Raw genomic sequence first — 26,832 nt, forward strand, 5'->3', positions numbered from 1 at the left:
CAGTTACCTGACTATAGCCAGGTATGCTCCTTCGAACAGTTACCTGGCAAAAGCCTGATAGCCCAGCCCACTATAAGAGGAGCTGCTTGGCCCTTCCTCGATCTCTTAAGCCCTCATTTTTCTTACTCTTTAGCCCCCCTTTTCCCCCCTCTCTCCACATGGCCATGGCCACCCTCTCTTTCTTTTTACCTTCTCTCTTTACCCCTGTCTTTCTACAATAAATGTCTAAAACCATAGACTGTCTCTGATCATCAAGGACCACTTTGCTTGAATGATGAGATAAGCTTTCTCCTAACAATCCGTGTCTAACCTCTAGCCAGAAGGCCATCCTGTGCTCCAGCCACGGATCTGACCAAGGACTTTCATCTGCATGGGAAACATCTAGCACCGCCTCTCCCTTGCCCTCTCCTCCTTTCATCCCTGGGGCCAAGTGCTACCCCGGGGCACCTATTCTGTTCTCAGCTCTTCAGCCATATCCAGCATGGGATGCCAGAGGATCAGATCCTGGTACCTGGGGCTGCCTCTTGTCCACCACCAGCCGTGTGGGGTCAGTGGCTTAACACAGCCAGATGGCCACCTGGGGCCATGTGGAAAGCATGCCAGCCCCACCCAGAGCACCAGAACTCTGGCAGGACACTGATTCTCTCCCATTTCCCTCTTTCCCTGACACCCATGGCCCCACACTCATTAATGGTTGATAAATCCTCAGATTGTTTTCTCAACAAAATTTATATTTGAAGGAAAGCCATTTCTTTCCCAATTCTCTTTCATATTTTACCTCATTTTAATAAATGAGTCATATGGTTCAGAACATTTTTTAAAGCTAGAACAAACTTGTAGTGAAAATAAAATATTCAAGTGGAGTCATTAAGTCTACTGGAAAATTAATTTTACAAACACTGAATACAATATTTACATTGAATTAAGCAGTACTAGATTCTGGTTCTTTTCAACATCTAAGTTCGTATATTTTCTTGAAAAATTTTCAGTCCTTTGAAGAGGAGAGTCATCAGGAAAACCTACCAAGTCTGTCACTGAAGTTGATCTAGCCATATTTCTTTCAAAGGAAACTATTCTGTGGTAACAGAGACATCAACCTTTAGAAATATTGTATCTATATTTTATATTAATTTAAGAGACTAGTCTTGAAATAGTTTATCTTTTCTTTGAAAATCACTAAATAGAACGTTGATGTATTGTTTATTGAACATAAAAAAATTAAATGTACATTCAATCATATATTAGCATGGGGAAATGTTTCAGAAATAACTCCTACTATGCATGTTTAATTAGAACTTTCTCATGAATGTGAAATATTATTATAAAAATATAGCTTGCAAATTCATGTACTCAATGTCAGTTATTTATCTCATTTTCTCTCTTATACTCTACCCCTAAAGCCCATTTCTTTAGAGTCACCTTCTGAAAATTGAGTGAAATAAGCCTGATTAAGTCTAAGAACACACGGAGTTACCATCCAAATGAAGAATTACTTTGATAGGAAATTTAATTTTCATAGGGTTGTTTCCATTAAAAGATGAGTAGCAAAACTTACTGCTGATAAAAATTTGTTCCAAGGGGCTGGAGAGAAACTGAGTTTGATTTCCAGAACCCACAGGGCAGCTCACAATGGTCTGTAACTCTAATTCCAGCACTTTTGACCTGGCTTGAGACTAGGTACACCAGTGGTGCATATGCATACATGAAGGCAAGCACACTCATGTGCATAACTTTTTTTTTAATTGAAAACTTTATTTTTTATTAATTTATTTATTTACATTGTAAATGTTTTCCTCTTTCCTGGTTTCCCCTCCACAATCTCCCTATCCTATCATCCCCTCTTCTTGCTTCTATATGGATGCTCCCTTACCTACCCACCCACTCCTGCCTCACTGTCCTAGCATTACCCCATGCTGGGGTATTGAGTATCTACAGGACCAAGGGCCTCCCGTCCAGTTGAGGCCAGATAAGGCAATCCTCTGCTACATATGCAGATAGAGCCATGGGTCCCTCCATATGTACTCTTTAATTGGTGGTTTGGTCCCTGGGAGCTCTGGGGGTGGGGTGGGGTTCTGGATGATTGATTTTGTTGTTCTTCCTATGGGGTTGCAAACTTCTTCATCTCCTTCAGTCTTTCCCTAACTCCTCCATTAAGATCCCAGTGCTCTGTATTGATCAGGCTCTGGCAGAACCTCTCAGAGAACAGCTATACCAGGCTCCTGTCAGCAAATGCTTCTTAGATTCATCATCTTAAATCAATTTTATTAGTATTTTAAATCTGCATCATATTGGTAGCCTCTATAAAGAAACATATAAAACTACATAAACCCACTCAAAACAAAAAAATTAATGGACACTATATAAAATGTTCTCAATGATAGCTATTAATAATACTATTACTAATAAATTTGATACTAACATTTGTTTGATACAATTTGTTAAAGCACTTTAGGTAATCACACAATAATACCATTGTCATTATAATTAATATTCAATGCATCAGAATTTGTGTGCTTTACAGAAGACATATTATTAGTAGTTTCTCTAAAGTTTAAATTATATGTGTTTCTCCTTCACAAAGTTCTCTTTGAAAGGTCTCAAGTAGAGAAGAAGAAAATGCAGAATGCCAAGCTTTATTTTACATGGGCAAAGCCATTATTTCTTACATAGCTACTTCCTAAAAGCCTTACCTCTTACACTGTATTTCTAAGGCATAGTTATATTTTACACTTTCAATCTAGACATGAAAAATGAAATAAATATGAAATACAAAATATGTGTTAAAATGTATTTACAGAAAGCAGTTCTATCTCACTAAATCCACTCAGCAATAGCACAGATAAAGTATTGAGGACATATGCAAGAAGGGTGTTTACATAGTTTTTTAAAGATGTTGGAAAAGGAACTCTGGGGAGTCTATGACTTCATTCCTACCACATCAAACACCCTACTGGAACACAAACAGTATAGAAATAGAAGGAATTCTAACTCTTCCTTCAGAAGATCTGTTTTTGTATTCTTTGTTCAGACTTAGAAAAAAAAAAAAAGCCCTTCACGGGGAGATGACACAGAGACACAGAGTGTTATTTGAACTTTTTCCCACTCAAAGCATTATAAAAATGGTGGTGTCAGGAGAGGATTCTTTCAAAGATTATCAGAAGATGCTGAATTCTCTATGAGCCAGCCAGCAGTGGGTGAAAGAAAGAAAGAAAGAAAGAAAGAAAGAAAGAAAGAAAGAAAGAAAGAAAGAAGGAAGGAAGGAAGGAAGGAAGGAAGGAAGGAAAGAAGGAAGGATGAACGAAGAAAAGGAAGGAAGGAAGGAAGGAAGGAAGGAAGGAAGAAAGAAAGAAAGAAAGAAAGAAAGAAAGAAAGAAAGAAAGAAAGAAAGAAAGAAAGCACTACTTAAACTGTTCAGATACCTGCTTGAGAGAACGATTGAGCAAAGTAAAGATGTATGTGTGGTACAAAGATGATTAGAGAGAGTTACGGAGGAACTCATACCTGATAATGCAGAGTTTAATGACCATTCATGGGCCTTCCAACTAAATCTCGTTGTCTATCATGAAAACCACACCAGGAGACTCTTCACCTCATAGTCTCAGTCTCCCGTCCACAGTATATTCCAGCTTGAATGTAGACCCTTCAAGCCAGGTATTGGAAATACAAGGGAGGGGGGCAAAAAGTCAGTCAGCATGAGGAAGAAGCAGACTAAATCTTGTACCAGACAAGGAATAATTGTTTGAATCATAAATCTGAGACAGGATTCGACATAAATACTAAAGAATAATGCTATGACCTGAGGAAATAGAGGAAAGTCTTAACATTCCTGTTTTAAAACTTTATTGAAAAAGAATCATGACCTCTCACAGAACAAAATAATTTATTTCTCTATATCAATCAGGACATTGGATATGTTTCTGACATGACAACAACTCATACATAACATCTATTTTTTTGAGTGTAAAACAGTTTTGCATAGTTTTGATTTTGGAGAATATTAAATAACATAATTTTACTATTTCTAAAATAAATTTTCTATTTCAGAATAAAATTTTAAATATGATATTAATTTAATTTTTAAATGATTATGTACTATGATATTTATCAAAGGCAAATACCACAGTATGATTTCCCTTTTAAAATATATACTTTAGTAAAATATATAAACAGAATATTTGTCTACAAATTAAGAAACCATGACAATAAATCATGAAGAAAACCCATTTTCAAGTGTAAAACAGTATTCTGTGCTCTTACTGTTTGGAAAATGGATTGAACCCCATAATTTTACAAAATGCTGCTATAATTAATTCTCTGTTTTAGAGATAAAAATTTAAAGATGAAATTGATGTATTGTTTTTCTTTGTCTTGTAGTAATTAAACAGCTTAACTATTTTTAATTCAGTTAACAACTTTAAAACTTACAAGCTTATTTGTTCATCTTTATGTTCAAATATTGGTTATTGTTTCTCTTTCATTCTTTTTTTTCCATTTTTTATTCATTTACATTTCCAATGCTATACCAAAAGTCCCCCATACCCACCCACCCCCACTCCCCTACCCACCCACTCCCCCTTTTTGGCCCTGGCGTTCCCCTGTACTGGGGCATATAAAGTTTGCGTGTCCAATGGGCCTCTCTTTCCAGTGATGGCCAACTAGGCCATCTTTTGATACATATGCAGCTAGAGTCAAGAGCTCCGGGGTACTGGTTAGTTCATAATGTTGTTCCACCTATAGGGTTGCAGATCCCTTTAGCTCCTTGTGTTCTTTCTCTAGCTCCTCCATTGGGAGCCCTGTGATCCATCCATTAGCTGACTGTGAGCATCCACTTCTGTGTTTGGAATGTGATCTTTGCGTAAGGGAAAGAAGACCATTAGACTTGAATCTTAATTATGTAATTTGCCTATTGTTAACTTTTAAAACTAAATACATATTGACAACTTCAAGAGGTTAAAAATATATATATTAACAGAAAGTATGATTCAAATATACATGATTACATCTAATAATGGTGATGACCTTTATATTTGAATGTTATTTGTTGTACTTGCTATTTTGAGTTTTTGTTTCTTTTTACTCAAGGTTTTCTCTATAGCACAGATTGGCCTGGAAAGTTTTTACAAGTTGCTAGGCAGGTCTTTCTAGAAAATTCATATGAGAATTGGAACAAAAATAACTAATCAAGATTCTTCTATACTTCAAGAAATCTTTTCTTCAATTATATTTTCTGCTATTTGAAACATTTTTTTTAAAAGTTTACCTTCCAAGTAAACCAAGAAGATACACTTAAATAAATAAATAAATAATAGTAACATCTCACAATTGATCTTTTAGCTTTTTTTAATTTATTCATTTTGATATCCTGATTGATGTCCCACCTCATACTCCTCCCTCCCACAGTTGTTCTCTCTCCCTCCCCCTTTTTCCTCTGAGAGAATGGAAAGCCCTCATATCCCCCCACCAGACACATCAAGTCACTGTAGGTCTAGGCACGTCTCTCATTGAGGTCAGACAAGACAGCCAAATTAGGGAAATGGATTCCCAAGACAGGAAACAGTTTTAGGGATAGCCCCTGTAATAGGTGTTCATATGTGGGTCGGTGTGTAGGGGGTTAGGTCCAGGCTCTACATGCTCCTGGGTTGGCAGTTCAGTCTAAGAGCTCCCAAATGTCCAGGTTAGCTGACTCTATTGGACTTCCTGCAGAGTTCTTATTCCCTTTGGGGCCTTCAGTCCTTAACACTAGTCTTTCATAGGAGTCCCCAAGCTCCATCCAATGCTTGGCAGTCGGTCTCTTCATCTGTCTGAGTCAGCTTCTGGGTGGAGGCTTTCAGAAGATAGCCATGCAAGGCTGCAATTTTTGAATGATATGATAGTATACATAAGTAACCCCCAAAATTCTATCAATGAACTCCTACAGTTGATAAACACCTTCAACAAAGTGGCTGGAAACAAAATTAATTAAAAAAAAAAGTAAGTCCATCTTTATACAAATATTAAATGATAGAGAAGCCAGAAATATACACTGGAAATAAACAATGTCTTCAAAAATGTGCTAGTCAGATTGGATAGCTGCATGGAGAAGAATCAAAATAGATATGTATTTATCACCCTACACAAAATTCAACTTCAAATAGATGAAAGACAATATAAGACATGATACACTGAAAATAATTGAAGAAAAAGTATGGAATAGTCTTGAACTTGTTAACATAGGTAAAGACTTTCTGAACAAAGCATTCACTCCTGGTAGAAGTGCAAACTTATATAGGTACTTATAGAAATCACTGTGGTGGTTTCTCAGAAAACTGGGGAAATATATGTAGTCTCATGATCCAGCTATGCCACTTTTATTATATACCAAAGGACTCCATATTCTATTTCAGAGACAGCTGCTCAATCATATTTGTAGGTGTTCTATTGATAATAGCTAAAATTTGGAAACATTCTAGATGAGAGTCAAGGGATGAATAGACAATAAAAATGTAGTAGATCTACACAATGGAATATAAATTATCCAATAAAAAATGAAATCATGAAGCTCTCAGTTTAGAGGTAGAAAAAGCCATCCTGACTAAACTAACCCAGATCTAGAAATACAATTAAGGCATGTATACCATTGCATGTGAATGTGATTACGTCATCCATAAGTTATTTACAATTTGTATACAAGCAGAGATTAGGTATAACAGAAGTAACTGGAGGCAATGGAGGGTCTCCCTATGAATGAGGAAGTACAGTGGCCTGCATGAGTAGGTGAGTGGAGTCTGAAATGAAAAGACCAAATGGAGAGCAGGAGAGAAACAGGGAAAGAAAATAGCGTTGGGTATATTCTTTTAAGAAAGAATATATTTACAATTGTGCCAAATCCAGGAGAGAAATCTCTTCCCTATCATGTCCAGGGCCATCTTAGTGATGATAAGAAGCTATGTAGTGAAGGCTATAACATGGAAATTTAAGTGTGAGATACATTAATGACTCTTTTCACAGACACAAGGGAACCTGGGCACTATTCCATGTTACAGAGTCAGCTTTTTAATTGATCTGGGACCAAGTACTTTACCCATGAAAATATCTTGCCAGGACAAGATATGCCATTCTAAAAGAAAAAATAATAAAGTTTTATGGGATGTACAATTACCACCCATCCTGACAATTGGACTGTTTTAAAATTCATGTTCATCTGCCAAAGAAAAGGATGATATTCTTATAAGGGAAAGAAAGTTGAAATATGTCTTGTGTTTATAACTTTTCCCCTACCAGGGTTACCAATTTAGATTAACTATCTTAGCATACACAATTTTCTTTCAGATCTAGGTTTTGAAAAGGTGTATTATTAATTTTGTGTAGATTTTGGTATTGTTAATTTTAGAAATACAGGCAGCACAAGAAATACAGGCAGCACAAAGAGTTAACTTGTGGAAACATAGTTGATTGTGTGAGTCTTAAGAATGTGCAGGATGGTTGGCCTTTTGTTGTACACCTTTAACCCTGCACTTGGGAGGCAAAGGAAGGGGTGATTTCTATATTTTCAAGGAAAGCCTGGTCTATAAAGTGAGTTTCAGGACAGTTAGGGCTATAACAAAGAGATACCCGGTCACAAAACAAACAAACAAACAAACAAACAACAACAAAAATGAAAAACATAAATAAACAAAAACAAAACCAACAAAAACAAACAGTAAAAATAAAACTGCCCTCTCAAAGGCCCAATAAGCAGCTGAAAAAGTCAGATGCAGATATTTGCACTCAACCAATGGACAGAAGCTGATGACTCCTGTGGTTGTATTAGGGAAAACTTGGATGAAGCCGAGGAGGAGGGCAACCCTATAGGAAGACCAGCATTCTCAACTTACCTGGATCCCTAAGATCTCTCAGACACTGAACCATCAACCAGGCAGCATACACCAGCTGGTATGAGGTCTATGACCCATATACTGCAGAGGACTGCGGGGTCTGGGTTCAGTCAGAGAAGATGCACCTAAACTTCGATAGACTTGAAGCCCAAGGAGTGGAGAGGTCTGGTGGGGTAGAGGTTAGGGGTATTGGGGGATCTTCTGGGAGAGAGGGGGTTTCTTGTGAAGAGGAGGAATGAGATGTGCAACAGTCAGAGGGTGGACCAGAAGTGGGATAAACTCTGGACTTAAAAAAAAAGATTAAAGAATAAATAAAAAGAAAAAACTCATAGAATATGAGACTGTTAATAAACAAAAATGTAAAACATAGCCACATTTCATATATGTTGCATAAAAATAGCTAAAGTATACATGTTGAAGAAAATTCTCTATATAAAGCCCCAAATATTGGGAGTAGTTGGGTGTTGTTAATAATGAAATGTAAAATTCATGTTATGCATTCAATATAGTTCAGAAAGGATAAATTCCACTACTCCTTGAGGAGTTGCAGTCTGTTAATGTTGGCTAGAGGAAAAGAAGCTATGTTTCTTAGTAGTATAGTCATGGGTAGTTTAACTTTGATCAAGCAAATAACCTCCCAGACATGGCTAAATCAGTCTCTCTCTCTCTCTCTCTCTCTCTCTCTCTCTCTCTCTGTGTGTGTGTGTGTGTGTGTGTGTGTTTGTGTGTGTGAAAGAGACAGAGACAGAGAAAAAGGGAGAGAGAAACAGAGACAAAGAGAAAAGAAAGTAGAGGGCCATATTTGAGAGAAGAAAGAAGAAAGAGTTCACAGAAAGTAAATGGAGGATCAAAGAAAATAATGGAAGGTAAATATGACCACAATAGCATACCCACAAATGCATATAAAGATGTATATATGGGAAGTTATGAGAAATTGTGAAAGGAATAACATTTTAAATGTGACATGTGGAATTACTTATCTCCTTGAATAGCAAATGATATGCCCATATAAAATCATACACATGTATATGTATGTCTATTTGTGCATATGCATATGTGTGTGTGTGTGTGTGTGTGTGTGTGTGTGTGTGTGTGTGTGTGATACATATATCTGAAAATAAATACTTTTTCTTTCAGCTGGTAAGAGGGTAGGGTAAAGGCATGCCAAGAAGGAACAAATCCAATCAGTACTACAGGTGAGTCAAGTGCTTATAGGAGACACATGGATTAATTCTGGGTGCAGTAGTTTATAGTGCTTGTCAAATTTTCCTCTTATTTTGACATTCTGTACTAGAAGCACTGACAGAGAGTCAGGCAAATGTGGTACAGCCCTACTCTCAGCATGTCCCCAGGTGATTTTCCAGCAAATATTTACTTTTCCAGTTATCATAATTCTGTTCAGGTATCTTGTGCTTACTCTCTGGAAACTCTCCTACATCCCCAGTGAATTTAGATTTATAAGATGTAATAATGGGAAAATGAACATTTAACATGCTACTTAAACTCTAGCACAGGTTCCCTACAATTTCCTGTGCTTTGAATGCCGTTATTTCTCATTTTTCTACTTGTACAATTCTTTTTCTGTACTTAAATTTCATTGAAAAAAATAACCTTTTAGTCACACTGAAATAAATTTCTTCATATCTAACACCCACAATAACACTCCACCATCCTTCACTCTGTGGACTCGTGTTTCTGACCACAATTGTTGGTTCATATGCTTTCTTCTGTAAAAATACAAAAGACTAATGTTTCCTTATTCTGAAAGAGTTTTGTGGCAATGACTAAGTACAGAACATGAAATGTAAAAATCAACTCCAAACACTATTTTATGAAGCTTTTCTACTAACATGAATGTATGAAATCATTGTGCATTTTCCCTCTGCTATGTAGAGCTTTTCACACAGATCTGTGATATGAGAGTGAAGACAATTCAGAAGTACTTTTATACTTTTCCTGAATATTTTGGAATTTTGTAAGTTCAAACTTTAGTTTAAGCCTGATTTTTATTGGCTTAATTTAATCCAATAATTATGATGAATTTGCATACAAGAAAAAAATAACCTCTCTTTCTTTGTGTGTTTCTCTGCATATAAATATACATTATATGTTGATTTTATATAAATATTTGTAAACAAGTATTGATTAGCTGAATGACAAAAAATCTTTAAAGGATCACAAAAATATATACATATATACCCATTCAAATATTCTAATTCAATTAAGTTGGTAAAGAAATATGGATTACTTTTATAAACAGAAGCAATTTAAAGCCAAATTTCAGAGTATACATCAGTATAGAGTAACAATTGCAGTCCCCTCATATGTTGTTCAAACAATTTGGTTTTGTTGTTCAGAGTATCGAGTTTTTATTTTTATTTTTATTTTTATTTTATTTTATTTTATCTTATTTAAGCTTCAGTTTTATTTTATTTTATTTTATTTTATTTATGTATTGTTAGAACACAGTACAGGAATGTAGTCATATGCTAAGAATTCTGAGTGCTTATGAGAATACTCCAAGGAAACAAGAGAAAGGTCTTGTGACTTCCCTTTCTATAAAACATGGAATTGTTCTTAGAATGTGATGTTATCCTTCTCCCAGGTTTTGAAAAAGGAGTGATTACTCATGATTGCTTGATGACACTATATAAATATTGCCCCCATTGAAAAACATGTTTTTTCCAAATGCTACTTGCATGTACCAACTCACTAATGATATTTCCAATCAGTCTCCAGTCCTATTCATTAAAATTCTCATCTCAGCAAACATTTCGTTTTTAAAAAAATTTGATCTTTGTATATTACATAACTGTCTTATTCACTGTTTTATTGCTCTGAAGAGACATCATGACCAAGGTAACTATAATAAGAGAAAATTTAATTGGAGGCTGACATATAGCTAAATGAGTTTACTGTATTGTCATCATGGTGGGAAATATGGCAACTGTAATAACTGCTATGGTGCTAGAGAATTTGTTAAGAACTATATTCTGTGACCAAGATTAACATCAGCTCCCCCCCTCTCTACAGACACCAGAGAAGGCCTCCAGGATGGAGACAATGGATACGTGGCTTGAGAGAAATAGCTTGTGCTTCACATCTGTAGCCTGTGGCCTATGTGAGGCTCATGTGGACACTGTATTCCCTGTGTCTGTTTCCCAGTGACAGCACACTTGGGGAATAAATGATACAATGTCTACAGGTAGACTTAAATATGAACAAGGACCTGACACTGGGGCAGGATGGCTGTCCAGACCAGCAGCATCTGTTTCTATTTCTCCACAGGAGAGAATTCGCTAGACTTAATTGTCAAGGGCTATACAGGAGTAACAACATTTGGAAATGACTTTAGAACTCATGGAATGTGGCCAACTGGTTACTACAGCCCATGAATGAGCCTCACTGTGACATGGCTGGAGGACTGTGTGTGTCCTGAGGACTTCATGCTGTTATGGAGGTCTGCTCTACTTCCTGCTCTCACATCCCTCTTCATCTTAGAATTATGTGAAAAATCTAAGGGGTCTTCCAGTACTTGACTGGGCAATATTTCAGACACTCACAATAACAATGATTGATCTCTTTCAGACATTGCTGCTGGAGCAGATTAATGATCCAATCACCACCCTAGGAAAGAACTTAGAGATGTAGATTTTCCACAATGACCATCACCCTTAGAAAACATTTGGAAAAATAAAATTGTTAGTGAGACAAAAACAAACAAACAAACAAACAAACACAAACAAACACAAACAAAAAACCTATTCTGATTCTCAGGTACAGAGGGAGGCATGGCTTGGCATGAGATTTTGCAAGCACAAAGCCCAATCTTGGTCACACTTTAACAAACAAGGACACACCTTGTAATCCTTCTCAAGAATTGCCACTCTGGTGACTAAGCATTCATATAAATGAGCCAATAAGGAACATTCACATTCAAAGCATCCTATTCTATTCCCTGGTCACTATAGGTAAACTATAGGTTTATTTATAGGCTTCTCAGCATATAAGTAAAAATTGTTTTCAGTCCAATTTATAATGTCAAATCTAGCGTATCAACAGGATTAAGAAAAATTCCAAAGTCTCTTCTGAAATTCATGTCAATCTCTTTAACTGTAACCCTCTTAAAATAAGAATAAAAATCAGATCAAATAACTCCAACATATAATGACACAGGATATACATTATAATTGCAAAAGGGAAGAAAGGAAAATAGGAAATACTGTACAAAAGCAAGACGTAAAACAAACAGGGCAATCTTCAAACTCTATCTCTGTGTCTGATACAACAACATGCTCTTCAGAGGTCAAATTCCTTTTAGCATTTTTAACTGCAACATACTTCTCTCTCTTGGTATGGTTATGCCTTGTTATGGGTATTCCTCTCCTGGGCAGGTAACCCACAACTCTACCATCTCCAATGTCTTGAGGTACAACACAGTTCATCACAGCTTCATACAATGACCTTTCTGAGACTCCATACAGGGACATGCTAGCCACTTAGCCACAGAAACTTCTCTAGTCAAATAGTGAGGCTGCACAGAACTCATCTTGTATCCTTAGGTGCAAAGTCAGAACCATGTGGCTGAAGCTGCCAACTTCTGCTGTTTGGTGAACTGAAACATTGTATCCTTGTTCAATTCTATTTGGATCAGCCTCTGTTTCTAGAGGTTTCCTATACTGATTAAGCATTTCTTTTTTCTTTTTTTCTTTAATTCCTTTTTCATATTGGAAACTTAGATAAATGGGGTCTTGCCCCAAGATTATCACTCTCTTTACTCCATTTAACATCAAACTTTTCTTTAAACTTTTATTTCATCCAGACCTGAACTTAGTTCCATTGTACTTCCTGGCCCCTCTTTTCTCCTCAAAACATCCCTGATCTATTTTGTTGACTACATTTCTTCCTTTCGTTAAAGATCTGCATAAGAGTGACCAGTAATAACCATGCAATACGGCTGTCTTGAAGTCTCCCATGCTAATGCCATCAACTCAAAACTTTTCATTTTATGCTTAAGCAGATGTTTTTTATAAGAGCAGAAAACAGGTATATTCTTCTCCAAAATATCACAAGAACAGTCTCTAGACAAGATGCTAATCATCATCTCTGGAACTTCTTGAGCCAGGTTTTTCACATTCTTTGATCAAACAACATGGTCAAGTCTGTCAAGGCAATACCCTGCTCCCTCATATCAACTTCTGTCTTGGTCACCATTCTATTTCTCTGAAGAGAAATCATGACTGAAGTAAATATAATAACACTATTTGTGCATAATGTGTGGACTCTAATATAATGACTGTTCTGACTAAACAAAAAAATTAAAATGAAAGGACATAACTGTTCCTAGATATCGTGGAGGAGAAAGTTTATTAAGATAAAAGGAGAGCATAACCAGAGACAGGGACATTTGGGAGAGTGTAGAGAAGACATGACCCTGAGCCTTTTGAGCAGAGAGGGAAGCAGAAAGAGAAAGAAGGAGGAAAGCCATGTATAGGATCCAAGAAGGCAAAAGTAAAAGAGGCAGGTAAAAAAAAAATCTGAATTATGAAGACAAGATCCTCTGGGGGAAGCACAGCCCATCTCTGGGCAAGAGAGTTTAGGATGAAGGCCAGTCAATGCCAGCCACACCCTGTAACAACTAGTGACTAAGGGATGCTGGGAGAATCTGGTGGTCATGTCTGCTTTGATATTTAAAATATGTCCCTCATTAATCTGTCCTAATATTTGAGACAATACTAATATGTCTTATATCTTTACTATCTAACTAGATCTGATACGACTGTTAGCATTTGAATGTTCTCAATACCACTCTAATTTCACTATTCATTACATGATTTTTATTTTTTGTCTATTAATAATACTAGATATGTAATGTAATATTACCTCATTTGAGACATGTTTCTAAGTCGTTTTTAGTTTCTGACAAGAGCTTTAGTATACTTTGGGTTTACACTTATGAATTATTGGAATATAGTAGGACAGTCTTTATTCTAGAATTGTTTATAATTACATGAAAAAAACACCCTGATCTAAATTTTATTCAGTTTGCGATAACTTATGTAGTATCTCTTATTTGTTTAAGAGCAACATATTATTTTCTAATTTAATTTTCTTTGTAATTCATTTGTAAAAGCAACATATTATTACAGTGTTAGTGAAGCAGTGTTTCCTGTGCTTCTCTCCAATGATTGTTTTAAGGCTTTCAGAGATTTCTTTCCTCTGCAGATGTAGAAATTTGACTCTGGTTATAGCAGTCCTGTGACCTCTAGATATTTTGGTTCCATCGTATATCCACCTACTGAGATAAACTGAGGTTTTCATTCTGCTGCAGCTTTGTTTTTCTTGAACTCAAGAAAGAAATATCTTGACAAAGCACCTTCAGAAAGAACATTACTTAAGTTCACACTTCCAGGGTGCAAACTACTATTTCAGGACAGTCAGTGTGGTGGGTACTCAAGAGAGCTGTCTATTTAATATCCTTAGTAAAAAAGCAGCAAGGAAAGAACTAATAAATAATGGGTCAGCTCTACTAGCTTTCCTAGTATAGTATATTTAAGAATACTTCCTCCCCTATGGAATGATGTTTCTCACAGTGCTCAAGGCTTCCCATTTCATTTAGCTTTTTTTCCATTAATTTGTTTATCTGCTCTTCTGCCTCATTTCGGCCCTAGTCCTTCCTTTCTTACCAGTGCCATCCTTACAGATTTTCCCCATCCTCTACCCTTTCTGCTCAGAGAAAGGGAACCCCCCCTTCCCATTGGTAGCCACCCACCCTGGTATGTCAAGTCACATCAAGCCTAAGTTCATATTCTCCCACTGAGGCCAGAAAAGACAGTATAGCTATGAAAAAGAGAATCAATGTCCCACAACAGTGTCAGAGACAAGACCCTGCTCCAATTCCTAGGGCCTTCACCAAAAGAACACCCTGTACATTTGCTAAATATGTGTAAGACGCTTAGGTTCAACCCATGCAAACTCTTTGGTTGTTAGTTCAGACTCTGGGAGTCCTTTGGAAATTAATTAGGTAGTTTCTTAGAAAACTGGGAATAGTTATACCTGAAGACTCAGCTATTCCACTATTGAGTATATTCCCAAAAGATGCAGCATTCGACTGCAGAGACACTTGATCAACTATGTTCATAACAGCTTAATTTGTAATAGCCAGAAACTGGAAACAATCTAGATGTCCCTCAGCTGAAGAGTGGATAAAGCAATGTCCATTTCCACAATGAAATATTACTCAGCTATTACAACAAGGACATAATGAAATTTGCAATAAAACTGATGGAAATATAAAGTATCATTCTGAGTGAGGTTAACCAAACATGCATGGTATATACTCATTTATAAGTGTATATTAGCCATAAAGTATAAGATAATCAGGCTACAATCCACAGATCCAAATAATCTAAGTAACAAGGAGAACCCAAGTGAGGGATGCTTGAATTTCACTAAGAAAGAGAAATAAAATAGGTATCTGAAGTACATGGTAGAAAGGAACTGGATAAAAAAAAGTGGTTGTGGAGGGTAACAGGATCTAGATCAGGTGTGGAAAGAGGGGAAGTGTAGGAAAAGAGAGCAGAAATCAGTGTAGAGTGCAACTTTGGAATGAGGAGAATCCTCATAGTCTTTGAAGGTAACCCTAGCTGATATTCCTAGCAGTGGATAGCAGGGGGTTGGAGCCTGAAGAGGCTGCCTACTATAGCCAGACTTCTAGTAGAGGAAGGAGGACACAAACCCATCCACAAAACCTTTGACCCAAAATTTGTCCAACCTGCAAGAGGTACAAGACAAGGATATAGACAGAGCAGAGATTGAGGGAATAACCAACCAATTACTGGCCTAACTTGAGAAACATTGAGGGAGAGAGAGAGAGAGAGAGAGAGAGAGAGAGAGAGAGAGAGAGAGAGAGAGAGCCAACCCATGACACTATTAATGATATTCTGCTATGATTGCAGACAGAGGTCTAAAGTTACTGTCTTCTCTTTGGATAGGCAGCTCCAAGCATCAATAGCTGATGGAAACAGATGCAGAGATCCATAGCCAAACAATAGGTGGAGCTCTGGGAGTCTCGTGGAAGAGTGCAGGGAAGGAATGAGGGAGGCAGAGTGGTCAAGGACACCACGAGAAGACCTGAAGAGGTTGCCCATTACAATTAACAAAACAAGATGATCCTGCACAAATAGGCTTAAAAAACAGCTCGATCTAGATTATGTCACAAGGAGACTTTTCCCAAGGGATTTTATACCCTTTGTTAGATTGGTAATTAAATCTGACCATCACACCTTCCTAATCTCACAAATGCCCTGCAGTAAATTTAATATATTCAATAAAAGACATATTGTCTTCATGATTCAGGTTGCTGTACTTTTAAATATGATATATTGAAATGCTCTTTTTGGATATATGCTTTATATGAGAAGAATGTTATATATTGCTTTTAAATGGGACTGTTGCTTATGGACATTGGAATGCAATTTCTTCCTTCAAGAGAGGTTGTAACATGGAAAAGAAAGACCAATGAACATTAAGAAAAAGCAAGGGTTAAGAGTTTATTTCAGTATTAGAGTGCTTGCCTAGCATATACAAGTCCTGGAGAGGACCTTAAGCATCACAAATATTTAGATAAATTATTAAACAGGTGCTGTGGCATGCACTTATAATTCCAGCAAAGGAGAATGAAGTAGGACCTCTTGAGTGCAATAGCATAAGGTCAAGGAAACATAACAAGATGCTTTCATACACTCAGACACCACAACTGCAGGCTTGTTAAAACTCTGCATAAATTTAAGGTATGATTTCTCCTTTGTACCTAAGCGTTTGTCAATTTTAATTGCACAAAGAGGCAAGGTAAATATATAATGTTAAAATTTGATTAAAATTAGGGAGAAGTAAATAAAATATCCAAGCCCAAGGACATATTAATGGACTGAAATCATATTTACTGTACCATTTAAGCAAGAAATTTAGAAAATCAAATATTTAAAACCTAAAAATATTAATAGGTTTTTATGGGTATCAGAGTGGCAGTAGCAAGGGGAGTATTCTGGAATTATTTAAAAGACTCTAGTACAATTTGAAAAATAATTACTGTTGATGATGGAGCAGAGAATAAAATGAGTGTAGATGTGAGACAGGAGTAAATTTGGGAAGGATGATTATAAACACATGGTAATATCAAAATTAACAGGTGGTGTACATAGTAATTAAGAGATAACCAAAAATGAAAAATGGGGTTGCGATATAACAAGAATCTATTAGGTGAGATATAGTGAGTGGGACAAGACTGTCAGTATAGATATTTACTTACCAACACCTCCTACCTCCATTTGCACCTTAGACATAAGGAGTCATAAGTAAGCACAAGGAAGAAAATCACTTTAAAAGCAAGTATAAGCAAGGTCCTCAGAAAAATCCAGGTTCGCTGGAGAAAGAAAGCAAAAACCATCTTGGAAAATCAATTGAGAATCTGGAAGTGTTTTACTGATAATGAGCAGAGAATGCCCAGAGGCCCAATGCACAGTTGTCAGGAGTTAGAAAGGGCTAAAATAAGGAACAGAGTATGAAATGTGCACAGCATCTAGAAATGATCAAGGCAGTATATTGATCTTCAGTAAGCCCCACTGAAGAATCACAGTCACAGGAGTGAGGCCATATGGTCTTGGAGCACAGACATTCTCTCTACTAGTAAATCTTGTCCTCTACAGAAATATTTGTCAAGTTGCCGCTAGTCCCTAGTGGAATCAAAGTGCCAAAGTCAGAATAACAAGTAACTAGGTTTGTTTTGCTTTGGTTTGTATTTTTCTCAAGTATAATTTTAGTTTCAGTTTTAAGTGTGTGTGTGTGTGTGTGTGTGTGTGTGTGTGTGTGTGTGTGTGTGTGTGAGTGTGTGTGTGTGGTGTGTGTGTATGAAAACTGTATTTATTTAACTTACCCCCTCCTATTCTCTCCAGTTCCTCCCGTATCCCCTATGTTTCTTCCCAGCATCCTGGTCTCTTAATTATAGTTGTACATAATTATATGCATAAATACATTAATTCATAAATCTAACCTACCTAGATCATTTAGAGATGCTCATATCGTTTAGGGCTGATCTCTTGTGATGCAATAATCTACTGGTGGTGTGAGAACTCATTCCTGGCGAAAAGTGATCTTTCCTTTTTCATCTGATTCATGTAAGTTTATGTTTTTGTCTATCTGGGAACATAAACAGAAGTGTAAATGTTCCCAGATACAAACAGCTCAGTATAGGAAATGACTATAAAAATTCAATTAATGAATAAAATCTAAAAAACAGTATAGTATACAAAGGATATGTACACTATTGACAATATTTTTTACTTTGTTGAAATGAGAGTTTTCTAAGGCATTTGTCTTTGTTAATGGCATATGAGAAAATGATGGAAGGAACAGTGAAGTCTTTGCATCACTGCTCCCAAAGCCAAACTAATTCAGGGCGTGAGTGTCAAAATCTCACCATTATTGATAAATCACATGGATTTGTGATTACCTCAAGAAGACAGACAGTTAACTGGAGATGACTCCATCATTTAAGCTGGATAAAATGCTTTTCCCAAAATTGTTGTGAGTTTTGTCTTACCCTGCCAATCATTCTGATTGTCCTAGACTGAATGGAGTGTAGGAATTAGTGAAATTAAGAAAATAAATAAATTCCACAAGAAAAACCCACATATTTACTTTTGCATCTTTGCATTTGAGTTATTTTTTGCTTATACCATAGTTAAGATAGTTAATTATAATTGTATTATGAAGAGTAGCTCTAGGATCAACTATTCATGCACATTTATGTTACCCTCCTGAAAACACATCCCACAATCTATTGAGGATTAAGAAAAGGAATAAATCTAGTATCATAAAGAATTACAGGGATAGGTTCAGAAGTGATACAAGAAAATTTCCATTATATACTACTAACTAGAAAATAAACCAATAGTCCAAACATTAAAAGAGAACCTAGGAAAATGCTTTGCCTAGGATAATCAAAACATTCCACTTGATTTATGTATTTTTACATTCACTATATAAAATGATTGGTAACAGTAAAATTCACCATCAATTGTAAAAGCTGGACAATATGAGGAAGAGGTAATTAAAGATAAGTAGGCATAGTGGATAGATTTCTAATACTGTTAGAATTCTGACAGTGTATAAAGGCAGAAGGAAGAGATAAATTGATCGGTCACCAGCAGAAAAGACTGCTTATTTCAAACCATCAAGGGATAGCAGCATGTGGGGTTAGAATGGGGTGAAGTGGGGTGAGGGTTGTACTTAAGAAGGATAGGATACTTGGAGTTTACATAGAGAGCTTGTATAATGTGAAGTTAAAGGAAGCTGTGCGATTCTGTAATTGCTACTTGGTAAATTTTTTTTGTCCTAATGAGGCCATTTTATCTCTCTAATATGCCTTGCCCTGGATATTAGGATGGGGATGATTTAGGTTAACAGACTTAGGCAATAGCAGAGAAGAAGAAGGGGCTGAGTTTTAACATGTTAGTTACGGATTTCAGCCAACCTTAGGGAATGGCCAACTTGTTCAGAGTCGGGCACAACTTCTTCAAAGTTTATTTGACACATTACAACTTACTTTGAATTTTCAGTAGGCCGTGAAGCCTTCCTATAGTTGTCGACTTTAAAGAGAGATGAATGAATTTTCAGGTCTTCAAAGTTTAATTACAATTCTTTTAACTTCCAGACATATCAACCTTTGAAAATTAAAGTGTTGGAAGAAGGTAATACAAATAACTAGCTAACTAGGTTTTATTGATTTTTTTGTGCTAAATGTCATCTAACATATTCAGAAAAGGTATAACTATGTATGCTTCAGAGGGATAGTTTGCTTTCCACTAATAATCTTCCAAAAAATTACACTGATTTTGGACACTTTGATGTACTTCTTTTTTTATTGGATATTTTATATATTTACATTTCAAATGTTATCCCCTTTCCTGATACCACCCCCCGAAATACCCTATTTCATCCTCTCTCCTCCTGATTCTATTAGGGTGTTCCCCCTCCCACTCACCCATTTCTGTGTCCATGTCCTGCCACTCCCCTACACTGGTGCAGCAAGCCTTCCTGAGACCAAGGGCCTTTTCTCCCATTGATGCCCGACAAAGCCTTCCTCTGATACATATAAGGCTGGAGCCATGGTCTCTCCATGTGTACTCCTTGGTTGGTGGTTTAGACTCTGGGAGCTCTGGTTGGTTGATATTGTTGTGCTTCCTATGGGGTTGCAAACCCATTCATCTCCTTCAGTCGTTTCTCTAACGTCTATTCACTAAGACTTCCATGCTTTTAATGTGCAAGTAAAGAAAATAGAAGATTTACTATATCACTATGCTTTTCACTCTGATATGTAAGAAAGAAATAATGATGGTTGGAATCAAATATGTGCTTGAAAAGTTGACACTATAACATAATGGAAATGAACAGTTAACAGTTAGAGATATTCAAAGGTTTATGATGAGCAATTGAAGAAGACATCCAGTGTCAACCTGCGGTCCCCATAAGCAGGACTTCCAAAATTCACTCAAAAATGTGTATGCACTCAATTCTAATATATAATGCAATATAGAGGAATATTATCAAGCAATAAAAATAAGTACAGTGAACTTGACTTTGACATAGCATGTGAGTTTGGAGATCATCTTTAAGATTCATAGAAACAAACAGAATTGAATAATGGAACCCAGAAAGAATTCGGAGATTTACTTGAGAAGTGAAGACAAAGAGAAAAACATACACTAGTCATTAGAGAAGATGAAGGAATCACAGCAAATAGAGCACAGGCTCAATGAATTGTGAGTAGACCAGGTCTGGGTAGAAAAATCAAGAGTAATGGAATTGCTACTACAGGTACTAATGTGTGTGTGTGTGTGTGTGTGTGTGTGTGTGTGTGTGTGTGTGTGTGTGTGTGGTGGGGTTCCAGTTTTCAAAGGGATCAAAAATACTCTTTCATTTTTACGTGTAGAAACATCACAATGAAAATAAGAGAAAATACTTATCATGCTCCTGCTCAGAGCAAAAAGGTGATCAGCAGGTATTTTAAAATATACTCAAGTATTCTGTTCTTCTCGGTAAACTTGTGTTTAAGATAATCTACTTTACCACCTCAAGAAATATAGGGGTGAAATGGCAACACATAGGCCTCCTCTTCTATTTTAAGTACATATCATAGAAGACCAATAAATAATCCATGTTTTTTAAGACAAATCATGAGCACAGGATGACTGAGTCATCTCTGACCATGAAATCCTTTAAGTCCTTCCCTGCATTCAACTCTTACAATTTCATTAAATATCGACCTAAGTAAATAATAAAAGATATTGAATAAATGCTAACAGAATCATTGAAACTTTAATGTAGACACAGAAAAAATACAATGTTTAAGAACTGGGAAACAGATATAGAAATTATAGACATATGGAAAGACAATCCTGAAATGAGAAAAGGGAGGGGAACACAGAAAATCAATAATTAGCTGTTTCCTAAAACAAACAGGACTAATGTTACGAAATACAGGGAAGGAAGAAAGTTGGCAAAATATTAATGTAGCCACACTTAGAAAAGTCACAGTCAAATAGCTAAATACCAGTGAAACTTGAGAGAAGTTAGAGGGAGCGAAAACAAATCATTATCAACAGGAGAGCCAAAGTAAGAATTGTGGGCCTAGATGATATCCCACTGAGTATGAAACAGGTGATATAAACATCTGATGAACTGAGTTCTGATTTTCAGAATACTTGTGACACCTCTGGTCTAGCATTCCTTGGTAATCTCAGCCCTTCTATGGTTAAATATAACACAAAGAGAGAGAATAGGTCAAAATCTTGGGATTTATATCAGCAAGCATCTGCAGATACCTAAAAATAAAATGGAAATGCAGAGAACAAGGAGTTGAGGAATGCAGTCTTAAAGTAGTGGAATTTTAATCCAAGCCCTCAACAAGCAGAGGCAGGTAGATCTCTATGAATCTGAGAGGAGTTTGGGCTATAAACTGAGTTCTAGGAAACCAAGTGCTAAAACAGATATAATTTGTCTTAAAAAAAATACAAAAAATTTTTTTAAACTAAACAAGTTGTGGAGTGCTTTTATCATAATCTCTGAGGCATCAATATGTTCACAGGATACAATTTTAAAAATGTGGCATTTCTCCTTGGATTAATTTGATAACAAAGAATCTATGGTTTGAATTTTCTACTTACCCCCCTCTATTATTGTGTTTTCTGTTGTATATATCTTATTTGTCCCTATTACCTGTCTGATGTGTTTAAGTGTGAATGTGACTGTTCCTAAAACAGGAACAGTCTGTAATTATTAAAGAGAAAGACAATATTACATGGTGAACAAACCTTTATGTGAATCTTTAACAAAATTTTATAAGGGATTGAAAATTTATTTAATTCAGCTGATTTCACAGCATTTAGTACGTCAACCTACCTTTTATTGAGTAACAATCAGATGTTGTTTCAAACATTTGTGGTGGATATTTGTTGAGTATGATGCTTCCACCCTATTTTCTGACTTCAGCAAATTATTACCATAATGCATGAACACACACACATCTTTAATAACATCACCACTAACAAAATAGTCGGAATTAACAATCATTGCTCATTAATATATCTCAATATCATGGAATCCATTCCCCAGTACAAAGCCACAGGCTAACAGAGTGGATGTGAAAACAGGTTGCATTATCGTATATAAAAGAAACACACTTTAACATCAATGATAGACTTTACCTCAGTGGAAAGAGCTGGAAAAAGATTTTCCAAACAAATGGACCCAAGAAACAAATTGGTGCAGCCATTCAAATAGCTATCAAAGTAGACTTCCAACCAAAATTAATCAAAAGAGATAGGAAAGGACACTTGTCATTCATCAAAGGAAAAGTCTACCAATAAAACACAGCATATCAATTCTGAACATCTATGCTTTGATTGCAAGGCACTCAAATTTGTAAAACAAAACAAAACAAAACACAAAACAAAAAGAAAAACACTGGCAAAGCTTAATTAACACATCGAACCCCATACATTAATAGGGGAAGACTTCAATGTCCCATTTTGACCAATGGGCAGGTCAGCCAGATTAAAACTAAACATAATATTGGAGCTAACAGGCATTTTAAACCAAAGAGACCTAACAAATAGGTACAAAATATTTCACCAAAACATAAAAGAATGTATTCTCTTGTCACTTCATAGAACTTTCTCCAAAACTTATTCCTAAGTACCTTATTTGTTTATAATTAAATTAAATATTTTTATGATTTTGTTTATAATTAAATTAAATATTTTTATGATTTTGCTTATAATTAAATTAAATATTTTTATGATTTTTTTTTAACATTTAGCTTCCCTTTCCTTTTATTGTTCCTCAGTGCCTTATCAGTTTAGACTCTTGGGACTTCTTAGTTTGTACCCAGTGCTTCCTTAGTTCACTCAGGGCTCCTAGCTTGGCCTTCTGCCAGTCCTGGCCAGTGCTCGCCAACTTACTTTATGACATACACTCTGTCATAAAGCAAGTCTCAGCAAATACAGCATAAGTGAAATAACCCACTGTATACTATGGGAGCACAACAGATTAATGTTTGATTTCCACAACAGAAAGCCTACAAACGTATTCAAACTGAACACTCTCTACAAAATCACTAGTGATTCAAGACAGAAATTTTAAAAGGTATTAAAAGTTTCCTAGAATTCCATGAAATGGTGACAGGGATAAAGTCCATAGCACTAAGTGCCTTCACAAAGAAATTAGAGAGTTCTCATACTAGCCACTTAATAGCACATGTAAAAGCTCTAGAACAAAAGGAAACACACCCAAGAGAAAATAATAAAACTGAGTCCTAAATCAATGAAATGGAAACAAAGAGAACAATCAACAGAATCAAAGAACAAAGAGTTGATTTTTTTGAGCAAATTATTAAGATAAACAAAATCTTATCTAAACTAAATAGAAAGCAGAGAGGAAGTATCCAAATAAACAAAATCAGGGGAAAAAAGTGAGGACATCACAATGAACCCAGAGGAAATCCAAAGAAACAATAGATCACACTTCAAAAACTAGTACTTCACAAAAATCAAAAATCTAAAAGAAATAGACAGTAAATAGTATCTCAATAGTTACTATTTACCAAAATTAAATCAAATACACTGAGTCCCCGGCCACTGCCTGGTGAGTGATGCCAGCCTAATCAAGCATGGCAGGGCACATGGCCAGAGACTACCTGCAGATGCCTGGAAATAAAGGCTTAAAGCCATGCAGAAAGGCAAGTTGGCGAGGTCTGGCCCTGACTGGGAGAAGGCCAAGCCAGGAGCCCTGAGTGAACTACACAGTTGGGGCGCAGCTAAGGAAGCACGGGGTACAAACTAAAAAGTCCCAAGAGTCTAACTGATAAGGCACTGAGCAACAATAAAAGGAAAGGGAAGCTAAGTACAAAAAAAAATCATAAAAATATTTAATTTAAATATAAACAAATAAAGTCCTTAGGAAGAAGTTTTGAGATTAAAAAGAAAATCAAATATTTTCTGTATTTGGGATGGAAGAAAGCACAATGATAGTCTGCATTCTGGATTCCATATGATCTTGCTTTGCTTATCAGCATACAAATGATTGTTTTTCAATGATTATAATTTTATATGCTGTCTTTGGGAAAAATCAGAAGACAGACTTGGGAAAAATGAGACTGAGATATTAAATACTAGATTAGAGATCATAAAACCGAGATTGGAATAATCTTTAAATCAAAATAGGAAACCCTCAAAAGAATCCAAACTGGGACGTATAATAACATCCAAAAACATAATGCTAGAGAGGAAGGTTCCACAGTGGCTTGAGAAATTAAAGTGGTAGGCCATAAAAATATAATATATTGAATTAAGAATCCAAATTCTGTGGACTGGTGCATGCAATCAATGAAAAACACTAGATTGTTTATCGTATTTTATAAAGTTTGGAGAAATGAAATATGTGCACATGTTGATACACAGTACAATACATGTTCACAGTTCCAATGGATTTTGGCCTTGAGTTCTAAGGGGCATGATTCTGATATTGTACATTTTTTAGAGATGATTGCTATATTGGAAGGGGAAATAAAAAAGATATTATGGGTGAACTTGTAGCAATTGGGAAGAGAACATTAAGAACATTAAGGTCAAGGCAAGGTGGAAAGAAAGAGTTTTGGGAGAGACAACTGGAATTAGGTTGTATCCCGGGGTGGGAGGTAAACTAGAAATGTAGTGCAATAGGAGGGCCATGGAATCTGCGAGAGTGACTGATGACATGCAGTAGTCATGAGGGATAAAGAGCCTGAACTGGGCATCAGCCATAACCAGACAAGGATTCCAGTGAAGGGACTTGGAAACCATACCTTTCAATCTATAATTTGCCCTGCTTACAAGATGTGCCATAGTAAAGGTGGTACAGAACTTGTGGAAGCTCTAACAAAGGACAGGTACAGCTTAAGACCCATGCCATATGAGAGTTCACTCCTGACACCAACTAGAGGGCCAGGAACCAGAGGCTAGATAGCACAGTGACATAGAATAGACCCAAGTACAACTAGGTTAAAAAAAATCAATGAGATGATTCCTAATGATATTTAGCTATACACATAAATTTGTGTCTCACCCAATTATTATCAGAGACACTTGATTTAATATTGTAGAGAATTTTAATCTGAATCCAGGGTCTCTATCCCTCCTTGAACATTCAGTTCCCAGATAAAAGAAGAAATCATCAGAATAAAGAAAAGTAAAATATAATGATATAAATTACAGTCCTCTGTGAAAGGATAAAAGACCTCCTTAGCATCTAAACTTCTGACACAAAATATGAAAACAAAGCAGAGCAGATGCTTGAGAAATTTAATGGAGAAAAAAAGACAACCTCCTGCTAGTGTTATAGACTTTAGCACGTCCTAATATTTACTGACAGAGATAAACAGTCACCAAAGACAAGTATATGACCAGGAGTGGCATTGCTAGATTCCCCAGTAGTACTATGTCCAATTTTCTGATGAATCATCAGACTTATTTCCAGTGTGGTTGTACAAGCTTGCAATGCCACCAGCAATGGAGGAGTGTTCCTCTTCCTCCATATTCTCACCAGCATCTGCTGTCACCTGAGTTTTTGATCTTAGCCATTCTGACTGATGTGTGGTGAAATCTCAGGGTTGTTTTTATTTGCATTTCCCAGATGACTAAGGATGTTGAACATTTTTATAGGTGCTTCTCAGCCATTCAGTATTTCTGTATCTTTTAGAGAATTCTCATGCAAAAACAAAATATATGGAACCATTTGGCTTTCTAAATTTTTTAGTAACAGAATCTACTATGGGTCACACAGTACTTCTTAACACAAGTGGAATATACAAGTCTAATGAGATATATCCTACCTCAGGTGGATCACAGAAAACAAATCCCAAGAGAAATAGTTAGAGGGGGCCACAGTATTTAGAGACTTAGTCACAAAATAATAATGAACATATTATCTGAAAATTTTTATGGACGGATTTTAAATATTATTGATTATATAAATAAAAATCACTAGTCAACTCATCTAATTCATTTGTTTTTGTGAGAAAATGTAATAGTAAATGTATGTAAAGAAAAAATACTATTATAAATAAAGCTGCAAAGAACATAGGGGAGCATGTCCTTATTACATGTTGGAGCATCTTCTGAGTATATGACCAGGAGTGGCATTGCTAGATTCTCCAGTAATACTATGTCCAATTTTCTGATGAATCGCCAGACTGATTTCCAGTGTGGTTGTACCAGCTTGCAATGCCACCAGCAATGGAGGAGTGTTCCTCTTCCTCCATATCCTCACCAGCATCTGCTGTCACCTGAGTTTTTGATCTTAGTCATTCTGACTGATGTGTGGTGAAATCTCAGGGTTGTTTTGATTTGCATTTCCCAGATGACTAAGGATGTTAAACAATTTT

This window comes from Mus musculus, chromosome 3, assembly GCF_000001635.26.
Source record: "Mus musculus strain C57BL/6J chromosome 3, GRCm38.p6 C57BL/6J".
Lineage (NCBI taxonomy): Eukaryota > Metazoa > Chordata > Mammalia > Rodentia > Muridae > Mus > Mus musculus.